General features: G+C 41.2%; 1 long non-coding RNA gene across 1 annotated transcript; it reads left to right on the top strand.

Moving 5' to 3' along the window:
• Window positions 1-2,363: 2,363 nt before the first annotated feature.
• On the top strand, window positions 2,364-12,865 carry LOC135549107 (uncharacterized). The gene is made up of 4 exons (XR_010456940.1): window positions 2,364-2,519; window positions 2,871-2,952; window positions 12,496-12,521; window positions 12,679-12,865. It is a non-coding gene; the product is annotated as an uncharacterized LOC135549107 (long non-coding RNA).
• The last annotated feature ends 4,646 nt before the right edge of the window (window positions 12,866-17,511 follow it).

Genomic DNA, 17,511 nt, shown 5'->3' with positions numbered 1-17,511 from the left:
TGTGGAGGTAGTGCCAGGGAAACAGTGGCTCTGCGTGGCTATGGGCCACGACACAACACCGCGAAACGACCATCAGGAGGAGATAAGCCTGGAGAGGCTGCAGCACGTCACTGGAACCTCTCACAAACTGACCTGGGATCTGGAGTTCACTACATTCACAGACTCACAATCCAGGCCTGTTTTTTGTGCTTTCCACATGGTGAGGCTAAGGCTCTTATCTGGGGTTGACAAAGGGGCACATACCTACCACAGGGATGTGTGGGTTAGGCTATGTTGCATTGTTGAGGGCCTGGTGACACATTTTGCCTTAGGACAAGCTAAGGGAGAGCCATCTAAACCCAGCCTTGATGCATTCCCTCTGCCGCCCATCCCAGGGACAGAGACCGAGCCAGACACATCTCTTCAGCACTATTTAAAACAGCTATGCGTTGCTGTGACTAATGAGCTGTGTTTTTCATTGCGCAACAGTGAATGAAATGTACTGTATTTCATTAATAAATAAAGTCTATGTCAGATTGAGCTAGTTCTGCCTTCCATCAACTTTCCGTTGTGGCTCAAAGTAAAGAGCCCAATGATGGGCTACGAGGCTTTGCCTTAACTTCGGCACAGCAGGAGATGAACAAGCCAAGATCAACAGCACGTTATCGTAACGGCTTGCCCACTATCCATCAACGTTGGCTCCAGTATTTCACTTCCCTGGACCTCTTTCGATTGGCTTCCTGGCCTGGCGTTTTAACACTCATTGCTTTTCCCCCTGTCTGACTGTCTCCAGATACCAGAGGCCTGCGAATTGGGGCCCGGTTGCCATGGCGCCTCGCTCGACAACAAGTATACACAGTGGTAAAGATTAAGACGTACAGCAGGTGAGGGCCAACGAGGCGGGAGCTGCGGTGGCAAAAGGCGCTGTCCTGCTTCGCCAGGACATTCCGCACATCCATTCAATCCAGCCGTGGAGGAATGACTGGGAGAGGAGGCTGAATATACTGTAGATAGTGGGGATACTGCAGCTGTAACTGCACTGGGGACTGGATTGGGGTTGTTCCTATTTCAAATCATACTCTAATTTGTATTTGTGATATGTGTGTCCTTAGGCAGTGGTACTTTGGTCTGGAATAGGATATTTAGCGGTTTGTGGAAAGGACCCAAGTTATTTGTCCTTTTTAACAGCTGTCGTATATACTGGAATGGGATTCTCATATAAAGCTGTTAGACTACCCTTTCTCTACAGTAAGTACAGGAACCCCATTGGCATATACATGTACAGCAATATCAATCTGTCAAATCTCTTAGCCTGACCGTTTTTTCCCAAGTTCCTATTCTAATCGGACATTCTTTGAAATAAGTGAGATATTTAGGCGTTCTTAGCTCTGCGTGCATAGGTTGGTCTTTAAGGTTTAGTTGTCCTTCCTCCCCCCACAAAGTGCCATTGGACCAGTAGAATACCATCATGTGGGAAATGCGCGCCCTGTAATGGTGCATCTAATTTTGGGTTGACCATGCACTCACTTTCCTTTGGAGAGCTGCTGCCTTCTTCCTGTGAATACAATGAAACAATCCACGAGCGCGCAGCAACCATTATCATTGTTCTATCATTGCAGTACCAGCTCAATGTGCAGGGGTACGAGATATTTGAGGTAGATGTGTACATAAAGGCAGGGTAAAGTGATTAGGCATCCAGATTGACAATAAGAGCAAAATAAAGAACAGAGTAGCTCTGCTCTCTCTAACGATGATAGAACAACAGATAGAACAAACTGTTTCAACAGTTTCTTTCTGTTATAAAGTGGCTGTTCCACTGGATGTCAGAAGGTGAATTCACCAATTTGTAAGTCGCTCTGGATAAGAGCGTCTGCTAAATGACTTAAATGTAAATGTAAATGTTATCCAGTAGCAAAAATAGTGTGGACTTATCTATATGTTATTGTTAATCCATTTTGGTTTGCTCTATTCATTTACTTTAGGCCTACTTTCCTTTGCAACAATTTCACCCCTTATTTGTTTACGACTTTCCTTGTACTCCATCCATCTTTCATAAAGTCAAACGGCATTAGACTGCTTTCCTAAAATGTACTTTTGTCGAACCAAAATGTAACTTTTAGATGGGCTTGTAGCACAGACCACTGTTAATATATCTATTCAGCATGTTTATTCTGGCTGGCCCATTGTGTGTTCCACTAAAAAAGCTATTTTTTAACACAGCAGTCCATTTTTATGTCCACCGCCCAAGAGAGGCCATGTCCTGAACATCACCACAGGAAATGGACAACAATGCATCTATTTCCAGGAGCTCTGGCATAGCCCTATGGTCCAGTCTCCTTAAAGCCCATTTCCATTATGGCTCAATCTCCGGCTCTCCACCAGCCCCAGTTGCAGCCCAGGCCCTTTGTTTTTAGTGCATCTGGTGGATCAGATGAATTTCCTCTCCTCCAGGGCAGCAGTGAGTGACCTCCGTGCAGGAGTATTGTTTGAGGTTGAACGGGGTGAACGTCTTATATCTGATAAGATGGATTCGAGTGCGAGTAAGTGTTGGCTCATCTAGGCTTATCCTGCTGAGATTTTCCTACTGAACTGATTCGAGCCATGTGATTCGGCCACTGGGCACTGTTTTTGTATATTTGTGTCACTATTTTTCTTTTTACTATTATTATTAGTTAACTAAGCAAGCATTCCAAGGTAAATTCTACATTTTATTTGAGGCCGAAGTCTGTTTTTGTTCCAATAAAAGGGAAAAGGCGACACTCACAATATTACCATTGCTCCCCCAGCAGTTGACAACATATGAGGCCCGTTTGTTAGCATGTGATGAACAGTGTTTCTCCCTCCCATCCCTCATTCCGTATCCCTCATATCTTGTCCTTCGTCCATATAAGGGCGAGTGCAATCACATTCAGAAGGACTTGGACAAAGAGGAAATGGAGTTTCAAATGGCGAGTGCTGGTAGTTACCTGACAGGTAAGTGTCTCGGTTTCATTCCAGCCTGGCTATGTCTGCTTGGCTATCTATCTGTTTCGGTTTACTGTAAATCTTATTCTTATACTTGTTGTAAAAAATGGGAAATACCAGTACTATGTGGGTCCAGTCAATTCTTCGTGTTGTTTTGTTGAAATCTGACTAAGGTGGGAAAACACACAGCAAATGGTTCATTTGTCCAAGCGTTCAACCAAATTATTATAGCTCACTTGAGACAAACCATAATTCAGATTTTGAACTTGAGATATAACTAAAACAAAACTGGTGCTGCACCTTACAGTCTCCATGGCAATCGAGCTGAGCTGGACCGTACTGCCGAAGTCTGATTTCCTAATACATCTAAATCATCTCCCTGTCCAGGGAAAGAGGGAGGAGGTGGGAGTATTCTGTGTCAGGAAATACCTCACAGCGAGAAAGTTGGCAGGCCATCTGTTTGGATAAGGCCGTCGAAATCTCTAAAGAGCACCGACTCCTGAGGCATATTGAATTCAGCCTTCATTAGAATTGATGATTAATGTAAAATGTATGACCTTGTCCAACTGAAAACATTATTTCAGGAAGTCGTGCGGTTCGCGAGCGGAGGGCATATTAAAACATTTGGCCGTGAGTTTTCATAATTTGAGGCATTAAACCCTTTAGACTGTTACATGCTGTTTTCTACCAAGATACCCTTTTCAGGTTTCAATTATTGCATTAACAAATTCACCTTTCAATGTTCGATGGCGGTAATCAGTCTGGTAATTACGAGGCTAATTTAGAATCCCTCTCTTGCATAAGGGGAAATTAAAGAGAACCTGTCCTGAAAGAGTGGACACGCATGTTCACGTTCACTGTAAATTTGCCAAGCAGCAAGGGGAAATCACTCCTCCCCTTGAGGAAAACCCATTGATGTCACAGATATTAGCCTTTTTAACCACATCTGCTCTTGACATCTGCTCTTGACATCTGCTCTTGACATCTGCTCTTGACATCTGCTCTTGACACTAAGTCAAGAGAAAATGTCAGATCTGCTGGCTGACCTTATAGGTAGTTTTACTGACATTGATCAAGACTTGTACACACTCACACCCAATAACATGTGGTCCATTCTTGTACAAACACACAGCGATAAAAGCATGCTTCCACGCACTCTGCAGATAGTGGCACACATATACACATGCATGCACGACCGAACGCACGTAGACACACACAAAAGGACCACAGGAACTCAAACGCACCCTGTATTCCTGCTCAAACAGAAACGGTCTTCTTATTTCCTGCTCACACAAACGTGCATTGTGTTCCTACTCAATAGATACTGTTCACACATTACTCTCTCTTTTATTTTTCTCCCTCTGTGTGTGTCACACACATGCATGCATGCACACACACAAAAACACACACGGTGTGTGGCTCCTCTCCTTTGTTTGGTATTGTTTACCACGTGGCTGTCCCTCAGATCCTTGAACAGCGGTGGGTTGCCGTGGTATTTCCTGCCCGCACCAAGAGCAGAAGGTGGCACGGGATGAGTGCTGCTTCCTGCCTCGGCTGGAACACCCAAAACATAGCACCACCACCCAGCCTCTTTTTGCTGTACCCAGCCTCTCTCTCACACCCTGGTGCATCCACACATCCACACAGACCACGCTCCTCTGGAGGTAGAAGACACATTTAGACGTCGCACACTGTTTTTTTCAGCTCTAAACCTTCGGAAGGGAAGGGAAGGGAAGGGAAGGGAAGGGAAGGGAAAGGGAAAGGAAAGGAAAGGAAAGGAAAGAAAAACTTATTCCAGTTCCCGCCATTATCAAGCAACTTTTCACAGCCATTGAAGAGAAGTGGGACAACATTCCACAGGCCACAAATCCACAGCCCGATCAATGTTATGCAACGGACAGATGCATATCTGTATTCCCAGCCATGTGAAATCCATAGATTAGGGCCAAATGAATTTATTTAAATTGCCTTACAGTATATGAACTGTAACTCAGTAAAATCTTAATTGTTGCATGTTTATATTTTTTGTTCAGTATACATAGAATGTACATTTTGGGCTGCACTTTTATCTTTGCTTTGATTAACCTCCTCCCAAGTCACAACATAGCAGGAAGTAGTCTCAGAGTGTGCAGCAGTGAAAAAGGAGGGGGCCATTTTGACGTTTTCTTTTCATAATTTGTGTCCCAACCTCACAAAAAGACTGCTTTGATCTTAAAGAAAATATCTCTTCAGTCTACAGTGATTTAATGTACACTCCGGTTCGAAATGAACGACACCCTTGAAAAGGATGAGCAAAAAATAGTATATAAAATAGAATATAAAATACACCATTCAAATACTGAGCTATGTTGTATGTTCAATATAATTTTATCATTTTATTATAGTACAATTGCTCAGAGAAATGCAATGTTATTTTCTCAAAAAGTTAGGGGTTAAAATGATTGACACACCCCCCAAAAAAAATATTATTCAGAAAATCAAACAATTAAATCTGCATAATATTATATTTTATTAATCTCAGATTAAGGAGCTGTATTCTGGTTTATCATGACTTGCTGTTTCATTGGGCTATACACATCCATTCCATTTGTCATACATCAACATAGGGGATGGCAAAGAACTCACAAAAGATTAGAGACAACTGGTTGTTAAACTTCATAAATCGGTAAGTGGATATAAACAAATGGCAAAAAAACAGAATGTGCCAATTAGCACTATTAGGGGAATACATTTTTTTTTAAAGTTTAAAACCTCTGAAACTGGTAAAATTGACTGCCAGAGGATGCAAGTGTATCTTGTCCCCACGCACAGTGAGGAAGATGGTCTTTTTTCAAATAAAACCAAATGTTATTGGTCACGTACACATATTTAGCAGAAGTTATTGCAGGTGTAGCGAAATGCTTGTGTTCATACTTTAGCTCCAACAGTGCAGTAATATCTAAACAATTCACAACAATACACACATCTAAAAGTAAAATAATAAATATTAGGATGAGCAATGTCAGAGTGGTATTGACCAAAATGCAGTAGAATACAGTATATACATATGAAATGAGTAAAACAGTATGTAAACATTATTATGTCTATGTACATAGGGCAGCAGCCTCTAAGGTGCAGGGTTGAGTAACCAGGTGGAAGCTGGCTAGTGATGGCTATTTAACAATCTGATGGCCTTGAGATAGAAGCTGCTTTTCAGTCTCTCGGTCCCAAGTTTGATGTAGCCTGACTGACCTCGCCTTCTGGATGATAGCGAGGTGAACAGGCTGTGGCTCAGGTGGTTGATGACCTTGATGATCTATTTGGCCTTCCTGTGACATCAGGTGTTATAGGTGTCATGGAGGGCAGGCAGTGTGCAACCTTGGGAAGACCACACCATCCTCTGGAGAGCCTTACGGTTGCGGGCAGTGCAGTTGCAGTACCAGGCGGTGATGCAGCCCGACAGGATTCTCTCGATTGTGCATCTGTAAAAATGTGTGAGGTTCTTAGGGGCCAAGTTGAATTTCTTCAGCCTCCTGAGGTCAGGTTTTTTCCTGACACCACTCTGTAGGCTGTCTTGTCATTGTTGGTAATCAGGCCGTCTACTGTTGTGTTTTCTGCAAACTTGATGATTGAGTTGGAGGCGTGCTTGGCCATGTAGTCATGGGTGAACAAGGAGTACAGGAGGGGGCTGAGCACGCACCCTTGTGGGACCCCTGTGTTGAGGATCAGCGGAGGGTGTTGTTTCCTACCTTCACCACCAAGCAAAGAAGAATACAAGGGTCAGAGTTGGAGAATTATAGGGCATGGGGGTCACATTTTGGGGTCACAAGGGGTTCTATTCAACCTGTATTTTTAAAGCGTTACAGATTGCAAGACAGTCATTTAAAGGTAATTTCCGATAGAGCGACATATGCAGTGTTTACCGTGAATGCAGTCTCCGCTAACGCATACATTTCAATCACAATGTAGCGCTGAACTTCCGTGATACGGATTGAATAGATCCGAAAGTCTCTAAATCTACAATCAAATAGGCTATTTGGAATTGTTGCCAGAAAAAAATGCCTTTATTGAGAGCAAACAACAAATGTAAACTCTTGGAGTTTGCTGAACAGCATTGTCACTTGAATTGGAACCAGGTACAATAGTCAAATGAGACAAAAATGTAGCTCTGTGTGTTTGGCATCAAAAGAAAAAAGCATATGCAGAAAATAACCTCATACCTTACTGTGAAATATGGTGGTGAATCTATGATATTATGGGGTTATTTTGCTTCCACTGGTCCTGGGGCCTTTATTAAGGTCAATGGCATTGTGAACTCTACCAATTATGGGACATTTTAGCCAAAAACCTGTTTGCGTCTGCCAGGAGGCTGAAACTTAGCAGCAAGTTGATCTTCCAGCCAGGCAATGATATCAAAGTGCACAAAGAAATTGTTAATTGAACACAAAATCAACATTTTGGAATGGCAATTTTAGTCTCTGGACTTGAACCCAATTGAAAACATGTGGTCTGAATTGAAGAGGTCTGTCCATAAGCGCAGAACGAAGGATATCAAGGATCTGGAAAGATTCTGCACAGAGGAATGGTTGAAGATACCTCTCAATGTGTTTTTCAATCTCATACAGCATTATAGAAAACGGCTCAGTGGTGTTATCCTCGCAAGGGGAGGGTGTACAAAGTATTGAAAACAGTCAATAATTATGAGCCTTTAAAAAAAATGTTTATAAGTTTATATTTATAATAAAGGAAAATATATTGCACAAGTTTGAAATTATGATACAGTTCATTTTTATCAAGGTTGTCAATCATTTTGGACCCGACTGTATGTCCCATTTTTATTCTGGCGAGGAGCCTTATTTGGTCAAAATCTCATTTCATCCATTGCGCCTTGAGTTCTTTCCCATGGGAATTGCAGCAAGGAATCTTTGGTCTCATCAGAGGGAATCTGCGGATGTGTGTAAATACGCCAGTGGCCCTTGAGGGGACCACAGAGGCTTTCAGACACAACTGATGTTGAGTGTTTATTAGAAGTGGGTTCTTCGGAAGACTGTGATCACAGGGCTGGCCTGAATATATGTGGAACGTGGCATCTTGGATGTCATGACAGATTTACTTTCTGAGTACACACCCACATGCCCACCACATCCTCACATCTTGCTCTTACAACGCGTCCTCTGTGGAAATCGATAGGCATGAACCTTTTACTGCAGTGGGCTAAATCAGGGTCACATAGAGGGTTTCTTGATAGTCTTTAACAAATCTGTTTTGAAACAAAAGTATACAGCTCACACTCGTGGTTATGGGCTTTTAAAAAAAAGACACCTGTACCATGTCAGATATAGAGATGAAATGTAGTTGAGTTTGCATTCCAATATTTCACTTTATACACATCACAGAAGACTGAAATATAACAAAACCGTTTGACATACAAACACTGGATTTTAGGCAGGTTTTTAAAATAATATTTATTAATTCGGAAAAATATTAATGACACTCATGAGGCCAAAGAGGGCACTTTTGGTCATTGACTGAATAATAATAGTGAAGACATCAAAACTATGAAATAAGACATATGGAATCATGTAGTAACCAAATCAAAATATATTTTATATTTGAGATTCTTCAAATAGCCACCCTTTGCCTTGATGACAGCTTTGCACACTCTTGGCATGATTCCATATGTGTTATTTCACTGTTGGCATAATTCCATATGTGTTATTACATAGTTTTGATGTCTTCACTGTTATTCTACAATGTCGAAAATAAAGAAAAACCCTTGAATGAGTAGGTGTTCAAAAACCATTGACCGGTAGTGTAGTTCTTTAACCCATGGTCATGTTGGAATATTACTGCACATATAATTATATTGCCTGCACTAACCATGGATCTGTGCGATGACACAGCAAAGTATTGTGCCATGCTTCAGGCTCAAACTGTTACGCCTGCGTTCCGCTCCATATGATTGAAAATGCCTACATGTCTTTTTTTAATTATCAACTGTTACTAATGGTTCTCAGCAACAACCACATGGCCGTGACGGCGTTTATAGAGGAAGCTAATGAAGGTAAACGAAAGCAATGTAATTAAATGGAATGATAATGTAGACTATACCAACTGAATGGAACTAACAGTAAATTGGCAGTTGGATATGTGTTGTTATTAGGCCTATCGACTGTTGATGCTGATAGTGACTGATATTTAACATGAAAGAAATAGGAAACAGAGAAAGTCAGGGGAGCCTATAATTAACACATTTGATAGTTCCCATCCCTGCAAGTTCAAAGGCAGTACAATTTATACTGAACTAAAAAATATAAACGGAACATGCAACAATTTCAATGATTTTACGGAGTTATAGTTCATATAAGGAAATCAGTCAATTGAGATAAATACATTTTGTCCTAGTCTATGGATTTCACATGACTGGGCAGGGGCGCAGTCATTGGTGGGCCTGGGAGGGCATATGCCCACCCATTTGGGAGCCAGGCCAACCTACTGGGGAGCCAGGCTCAGCCAATCAGAATGAGTTTTTCCCCACAAAATAGCTTTATTACAGACAGAAATACTCTTCCGATACATCAGCTGTACGGGTGGCTGGTCTCAGATGATTCGCGCAGGTGAAGAAGCCAAATGTGGAGGGCCTGGGCTGGCAGGGTTACTTGTGGTCTGCAGTTATGGGGCCGGTTAGACGTACTGCCAAATTCTCTAAAACGACATAGTAGAGAAATTATGGTAGGAGAATAATTCTGTCAACAGCTCTGGTGGACATTCCTGCAATGAGCATACCATTGCACACTCCATCAAAACTTGGGACATCTGTGGCATTGTGTTGTGTGGAAAAACTGCACATTTTAGAGTGGCCTTTTATTGTCCCCAGCACAAGGTGAATCTGTGTAATGATCATGCTGTTTAATCAGATTCTTGATATGCTACACCTGTCAGGTGGATGGATTATCTTGGCCAAAAAGAAATGCTCACTAACAGGGATGTAAACCAATTTGTGCCAAAAATTGGAGAGAAATATGTTTTTTTGTGCATGTGGAAAATGTCTGGGATCTGTTATTTCAGCTCATGAAACATGGAACCAACCCTTTACATGTTGCGTTTATATTTTGTTCAGTATAAATTTAGCTTAATGTCACAGCATTTCATAAACTTTATTGTGGGAAAGTTCATTGGTTGAAATGCTTCAGTTTGCTGGCATATGACTGGTTTCACATTTGTTTCAATTATAAGGTAAAAATAGATCTAAAACCAGTGTCATTTATATTTACAATCCCCTCCGCATTTACAAATGCTGTTATTTCTACCTGAAAAAAGAAAGTAGATGCTGTTTCCATTCGGGAACTGGCAGGTTTGCTCAACCATATTCATAGTTTCCTCTCACATAAAGGTGGTGGAAATGAATAATGAATTAAGTCAAGGTCAGAATACGGTGTATCACACCTCCGTCACACCTTCATTTCTTAGATTTTCACCAAAAAACAAATAGCAGGTGAATAGCATGCTATTCTCATGCTTAAGTTCAAGGTCAGAATACGCATAGAGAGATGTGCCATTAAAGGGGCATAACGTTCCCTTTACGCTTAACTCGGGTCGGAATCGGGGCCTAAGTGTTTTCTGTGGACCTGATAGAGGAAGTGGTCTTTTTCTTGTACTATTAAATCCAGATTCCTGGTTACTTCTTAATTGCAACATTCATATAAGTACTACCACTCTATGTTACAGTGCGGTTACTTATGCTGCTTGCGATCCTTCCTTTACTCTCATTGCGAAGGAAGAAACGTAAGTTCTCATCAAACAAGCATCAAATGATGACAACCAGCTTGAATGAAGATCTGATCCTTATTTGTCTTAAAGCAAATAATCTCCTTCATATCCCACATTGATTTTTTTTTTTTTACAGTTTACTATAGAATACTACAGTACTTACTATAGAATTCTGCAGTAAAGTGTAGTATACTGTTTAAATTATATTACACACTGTGGTAACCCATCGATCTTGTGTAGTACTTACTATAGAATGTTATAGTATACTGTAGAATACTATAGTATATACTACAGTATTATCCACAAATTAACACTGTAGTAAATACTACAGTAATGTCCGCAAAAACACTATGCTTTTTTAACAATAGTAAATATTACAGTATTTCATTTGAGTATACCCTGCAGATTCCCATCCCCCATATCCCAGTTTGTACCACCCATTAGTGAGAAACCTACATGCCAAGTATATACCCTATTGTGCTCCACACAGGTTAGAGAAAAGGGCAGCAGCGCTGAACTATCCGTTCACAGACCCCAGTCCTACAGGTTTTGGCAAATGTTCTTTTTATTAATTTTCCAGTAGGTTTCCTCAAGGAGAAAGCATCCACTTCTGTGTCAAAGACAATAAAACAAAAAACAGTAAATACGACAGTAATGTCTGCAAAAACACTACAGTAAATAGTACAGTATATTACAATCTGCAAAAACACCACAGTAAATACTACAGTATACCACAAATTGCGAAGAACACTACAGTAAATACTACAGTATACTACAGACTGCAAAAGCACAACAGTAAATAATACAGGATACTACAATATATATATACTACAGTTAACTGTAAATACTACAGTAAATACTACAGTATTGTCAGCAAAAACACTCAAATGAAAACTATAGTATTTTTTAATGTGGTAGTGTTATGCATATTGAATTGTTTTCATCCAGAGAAAAAGAGAGGGCTCTCTCCACCCCTCTGGCTGTGACAGTTCCAGATAGTCTGGGCTTGGAGAGTGGCATGACCACCCTCCACTCTCCTCTCCCCACAGACATCAAATAATGACAGGCTGGGCAGAAATAACAGGACTGGGTCCAACCAAACTTTACATGCACACAGAGATAATCCTCTTGAAGCAATTAGGCCCGACCAGATAATTCTTCTATAATCCACATTTCTCGTAAACCACCCCACTGATTGTCGTTTGCTTGAGGATATAAGAAGAGGTGGTTATGGGCCTTTGTGGGTCTCTGGGATGTTGGAAGATGAATGATGATGTGGGTTCTTGTGAAATTATCAAATGGATGTTCAAATTTTGAAACTACACTCTAAAAATGATGAGTTCACCAAGGTTTTTTCTAAGATCCTCAAAATTCTACGAAGAACCTTAAAGTTCTTGGCACTGAACATTTCTCCCAAACAGTTCTTCCAAGAACCTATTGGAGGTGGGTTCATTGAGGAACCTCCTCAGTTGGTGGGGGTTCTTGCAGGAATCTAAATGCCCAATTTAAATATTTGCATATTAATTTGAAAGGACAGCAGGTGCAGGAACATAACTAAAAAATATAAAGGTCTCAATTTAGGGTACGGTTTGTCCCTTGTATGATCTAAATGGATTTTGTTGTATGACGACACCATCTATCTTTTCAAGTTTGTGCAAATCTTTCTAAAACAGAACATTTACAACATTCTATGGATACCAACCGACAAAGAGGTTAGAGTATATAGACTATAAGAATACGCTGAAGGCTAGCTGTATTGGGTGCAGATGACTGAACTGCTCACTTTTGTGTCTGTGTCTGCAGGTATACAGACGAGGAGGCACACAAAGGTACGTCAATTGGTGTTGGTGTGTTATTCACATCACATTCCCCATTCTGCTCCCTTACCTCTTATCAACCGTTTTTTTTCCCATTCACATTTACCACAAGAACCAAGGTATGAATACTTTCAATCATCTGTATAATGAAAATATTTTGGTTTCACAGACTTCACTCTCTCTACACCTCTGATGAATATAACAGGAAACCTGTTCAATTACCACGCACCTCAAAATCATTTTGGCTATGGATACGGAGAACATCAACAAATGATCATCAACACGCCAGAGGACATACTCATTGGACTTGGGGGTCTGCTGGGTGTTTACCTCATATTTGGATGTTGTAATTCTGCTTTGCCACTAAAATCATAATAAACACTGGCAACTAAAATATGGTGTTAGTGTTGTTATTGTTATGCAAATGATTATTATTAATTCATAATAATAGGGGAGAGGGGGCATTTCAAAAATGAACCCCGAAAGGTTCTTCAAAGGGTTCTTTGAGGATCCACTAAAATAACCCTTAAAGGATATTCCAGGGATCTTTTCTTTTTTAGAGTGTAGAAACAAAATATTCAAATAAAATGCTTTCCTGAGTAGAAGGGAATATACATACTTCAAATTCTTTCATTTTTGTGTTCTGTTTTTTTGTTTTTTACTATTGCTCTTATCAATGGCAACATGGCATTGTGATTTAGCTACAGTTTTCAACTGTTTTCAAACATTGACCTGGGTTGCTCTTTAACATCACCCTTGACCGCATTCATGGTGTTTGGATCACTAACCATAAAAAACGGAGGCAAATATTTTTGGGGGAGTCATATTTCCAGCGACAGGAGCCTGCTGCCAGGCTCAGCGTTCTCTCCACTAATACATTTCCAGTCAAAAGCTAGGGCTTTTTTGGACATCTCCCAGTTTTCCCCTGAAGAACAATGGCCTAAAGAATGTTGTGATATGGTGGCAGCGTTTTGGAGTGGTCCTGATAAATGGGCCCTTCCTTCGGTGTGATTGATGTCGAGACAAAGCATTTCGGGACAGTAACAGAAGATAGTGAGTGTGTTGTTAGCGTTCACTCTATGGGACTTCCCTTCCTCCATCCTTCCCATTCACAGCAAACCCATGGTGCAATACATGAGAATACATTTACTGTTTCAATGTCAGTGTGGCACACAAAAACGGTTCTCAGTGATGTATAATGCAGCCAGGATATTGTACATCGTGTGTGTGATATCTTGATAGGTAAATTGAGCTTGGTATGGTCAAGTTTTCTTGCGGCTGCTACGTCATATCCAAAACGGGGCAGTGGAGAGAGAAAAGCTGGTTTCTGTCTAGATCACACTTGCGTTATGGTTTGCTAATTAAAGGTGTGCTTGTCTGGTCAGTGTCTTGGACCAGGCGTGATCAAATCCAAATGCATTTGTCACATGCGCAATACAGTGAAATACTAACTTACTGTACAAGCCCTTAACCAACAATGCTTTAAGAAGTTAAGAAAACAATTTCAAAAAATAAGTGTTAAGTAAAAAATGGATACATAAAAAATTGGAAAATAGGAAATAAAAGTAACAAATAATTAAACAGCAGCAGTAAAATAACAAGCGAGGCTATATACAGGGGGTACCAGTACAGAGTCAATGTGCAGGGGCACTGGTTAGTCGAGGTAATATGTATATGTAGGTAGAGTTAAAGTGACTATGCATAGATTAATAACAGAGAGTAGCAGCAGCGTAAAAGAGGGGCCTGGGTTGCCATTTGCTGTTCAGGAGTCTTATGGCTTGGGGTCAGAAGCTGTTAAGAAGCCTTTTGGACCTCAACTTGGTTGTCCGGTACCGCTTGCCGTGCGGTAGCAGAGAGAACAGTCAATGACTAGGGTGGCTGGAGTACATGACCATTTTTAGAGCCTTCCTCTGACACCGCCTGGTATAGAGGTCCTAGATAACAGGAAGCTTGGCCCCAGTGACGTACTGGGCCGTACGCGCTACCCTCTGTAGTGCCTTGCGGTCGGAGGCCGAGCAGTTGCCATACCAGGCAGTGATGCAACCATGGTGCAGCTGTAGAACCTTTTGAGGATCTGAGGACCCATGCCAAATCTTTTCAGTCTCCTGAGGTTGAATAGGCTTTGTCGTGCCCACTTCACAAGTGGCATGAAGAACATACTGTATCGCAATAGGGGATTGTATCATGAACCAATACCCTGTCACATTTCAGTCAACTGTTTGACTGGTTGTACACTGCAGAGTTTTCTGTCACTGCAAGCAGTGTTCATTGGTGTGACATATATATGTAACCAGGCAAGTCTTAAGAACAAATTATTCTTTACAATGACGGCCTGCCCCGGCCAAAACCTAACCCGGACGACGCTGGGCCAATAGTGCGCCACACTATAGGACTCCCAGTCACAGCCTGGAATCGAACCAGGGTCTGTAGTGACACCTCTAGTACTGAGATGCAGTGCCTTAGACTGCTGCGCCACTCGGGGGCCGCCCAATGGATGGTAGTGTTTTGGTGAATCACTTTTCCTTTGAGTTGTTACAGGAGTGTTATTACCATCTTATGGTTACACTGTTGCTGTGTGGGCAAGATGAAGTCCTAAGGGAGTTAATGTAAGGGTGTGGGTGCAGTCCCTAGAGCAGATTTAAGACCTAAGAGTTTATGTGAGTGTTATTACCTTGTTTCGTCCTCTTCTGGCATTCATAATAATTATCTACTACAAACAGTGAGACAAAATAGGGAGTTCAGGACATTTTCCAAACTTTTACTGTCCCACGTTTGTAATGTACTTTTCTCCTGAGTTGTCATGTGCTTTAAATATCTATTAAAGGGATATTTATGAGCAGGTGGGACGGTAGCATCCCACCTGGCCAACATCCGGTGAAATTGCAGAGCGCCAAATTCAAAATACAGAAATACTCATAATAAACATTCATAAAATATACAAGTGTTATACATTGGCTTAAAGACGAACTTCTAGTTGATCCAGCCGCTGTGTCAGATTTCAAAAAGGCTTTATGGCGAAAGCATACCATGCAATTATCTGAGGACAGCGCCCAGCTTACAAAAACATACAAACATTTTGCAGCCAAGTAGAGGAGTCACAAAAGTCAGAAATCGCGATAAAATAAATCACTTACCTTTGATAATCTTCATATGGTTGCACTATCAAGAATCCCTGTTACACAATACATGTTTGTTTTGTTCCAAAAACTCATTTTTGTTGGCACGTTTTGTTCAGTAATCCACTGGCTCCAGGGCGAAACATGCAGACGAATAAATCCTAATAGTACCGGTAAAGTTTGTCAAAATATGTCAAACGATGTGTATAATTAATCCTCAGGTTGTCTATTGTCTAAATAATCAATAATATTTCAACCGGACAGTAGCGTTTTCAATAGAAAGGAAAAACAACAAACAGCGTGCTCACGGTCATGCGCCCAATCCAGCACTGCATACTTCCTTGTCCACTGACCAAAATGTATTTCAAAATACAAGCCTGAAAGCATGTCTAAAGACTGTTGACATCTAGTGGAAGCCATAGGAACTGCAATATGGGCCCTAACCCATAACATAGTCAACAGGCATTCAATGGAAAACAACTCACATTAAAAAAAAACACATCCTGGATGGATTTTCCTTGGGTGTTTGCCTGACATATCAGTTCTGCTATACTCACAGACATTATCTTAACAGGCAGTTAATTTTGGGCATGTTTGTCATCCAAACTTCAAAATACTGGCCCCTACACAAGAGAGATTTACATACAAAATGCGGAGGTTCATACTGTTGATTCATCTTGACGGTAGGAGGAGCAGCAATGCATGTTACACTAACTAATTGAAAACTTTCCAACAACTACATAACACCCTATCAGTATGTCAGCTCCCCTACCAGCTCCCCTTGGGCTGAGAGGTTGGTTGTCTAAAGAGTTCCTTAATGTTCCTGTAATCTATATGGCATAATACCAGTGAATGCCATGCGGTCGAGGGAACATACAGTGCCTTCAGAAAGTATTCATACCCCTCGACTTATTTCATATTTTGTTGTGATACAGACAGAATTCAAAATTGATTAAATCATTTTTTCTCTCTCACCCATCTACACACAATACTCCATAATGACCAAGTGAAAACGTGTTTTTAGAAATTTAGCAAATTTACAGAAGGTGAAAGTCAATACTTTGTAAGCAGCTTTGGCTCTCAAAGACCTGTAACTCCTTCTTTAATAGGCTCCTCTGTCCTCCACTCATTACCTGTATTAATGGCACCTGTTTGAACTTGTTATCAGTATAAAAGACACCTGTCCACAACCTCAAATAGTCACACTCCAAACTTCACTATGGAGTCAAAGGACACCAGAAAAGGACACCAGAAACAAAATTGTAGACCTGCACCAGGCTGGGAAGACTGAATCTGCAATAGGTAAGCAGCTTGGTTTGAAGAAATCAACTGTGGGAGCAATTATTAGGAAATGGAAGACGTACAAGACCACTGATAATCTCCCTCGATCTGGGGCCCCACGCAAGATCTCACCCCGTGGGGTCAAAATGGTTACAAGAATGGTGAGCAAAAATCCCAGAACCACACGGGGGGACCAATTGAATGACCTGCAGAAAGCTGGGACCAAAGTAACAAAGCCTACCATCAGTAACACACTAAGACGGCCAGGGACTCAAATCCTGCAGTGCCAGACGTATCACCCTGCCTTAGCCAGTACATGTCCAGGCCCGTCGAAAGTTTGCTAGAGAGCATTTGGATGATCCAGAAGAAGATTGGGAGAATGTCATATGGTCAGATGAAACCAAAATATAACTTTTTGGTAAAAACTCAACTCGTCTTGTTTGGAGGACAAAGAATGCTGAGTTGCATCCAAAGAACACCATACCTACTGTGAAGCATGGGGGTGGAAACATCATTCTTTGGGGCTGTTTTTCTGCAAAGGGACCAGGACGACTGATCCGTGTAAAGGAAAGAATGAATGGGGCCATGTTTCGATTTTGAGTAAA

This window comes from Oncorhynchus masou, chromosome 12 (genome assembly GCF_036934945.1).
Source record: "Oncorhynchus masou masou isolate Uvic2021 chromosome 12, UVic_Omas_1.1, whole genome shotgun sequence".
NCBI classification, from domain to species: domain Eukaryota; kingdom Metazoa; phylum Chordata; class Actinopteri; order Salmoniformes; family Salmonidae; genus Oncorhynchus; species Oncorhynchus masou.
The sequence above is the reverse complement of the archived record's forward strand: the minus strand, read 5'-3'. Positions and strand labels throughout refer to the sequence as shown.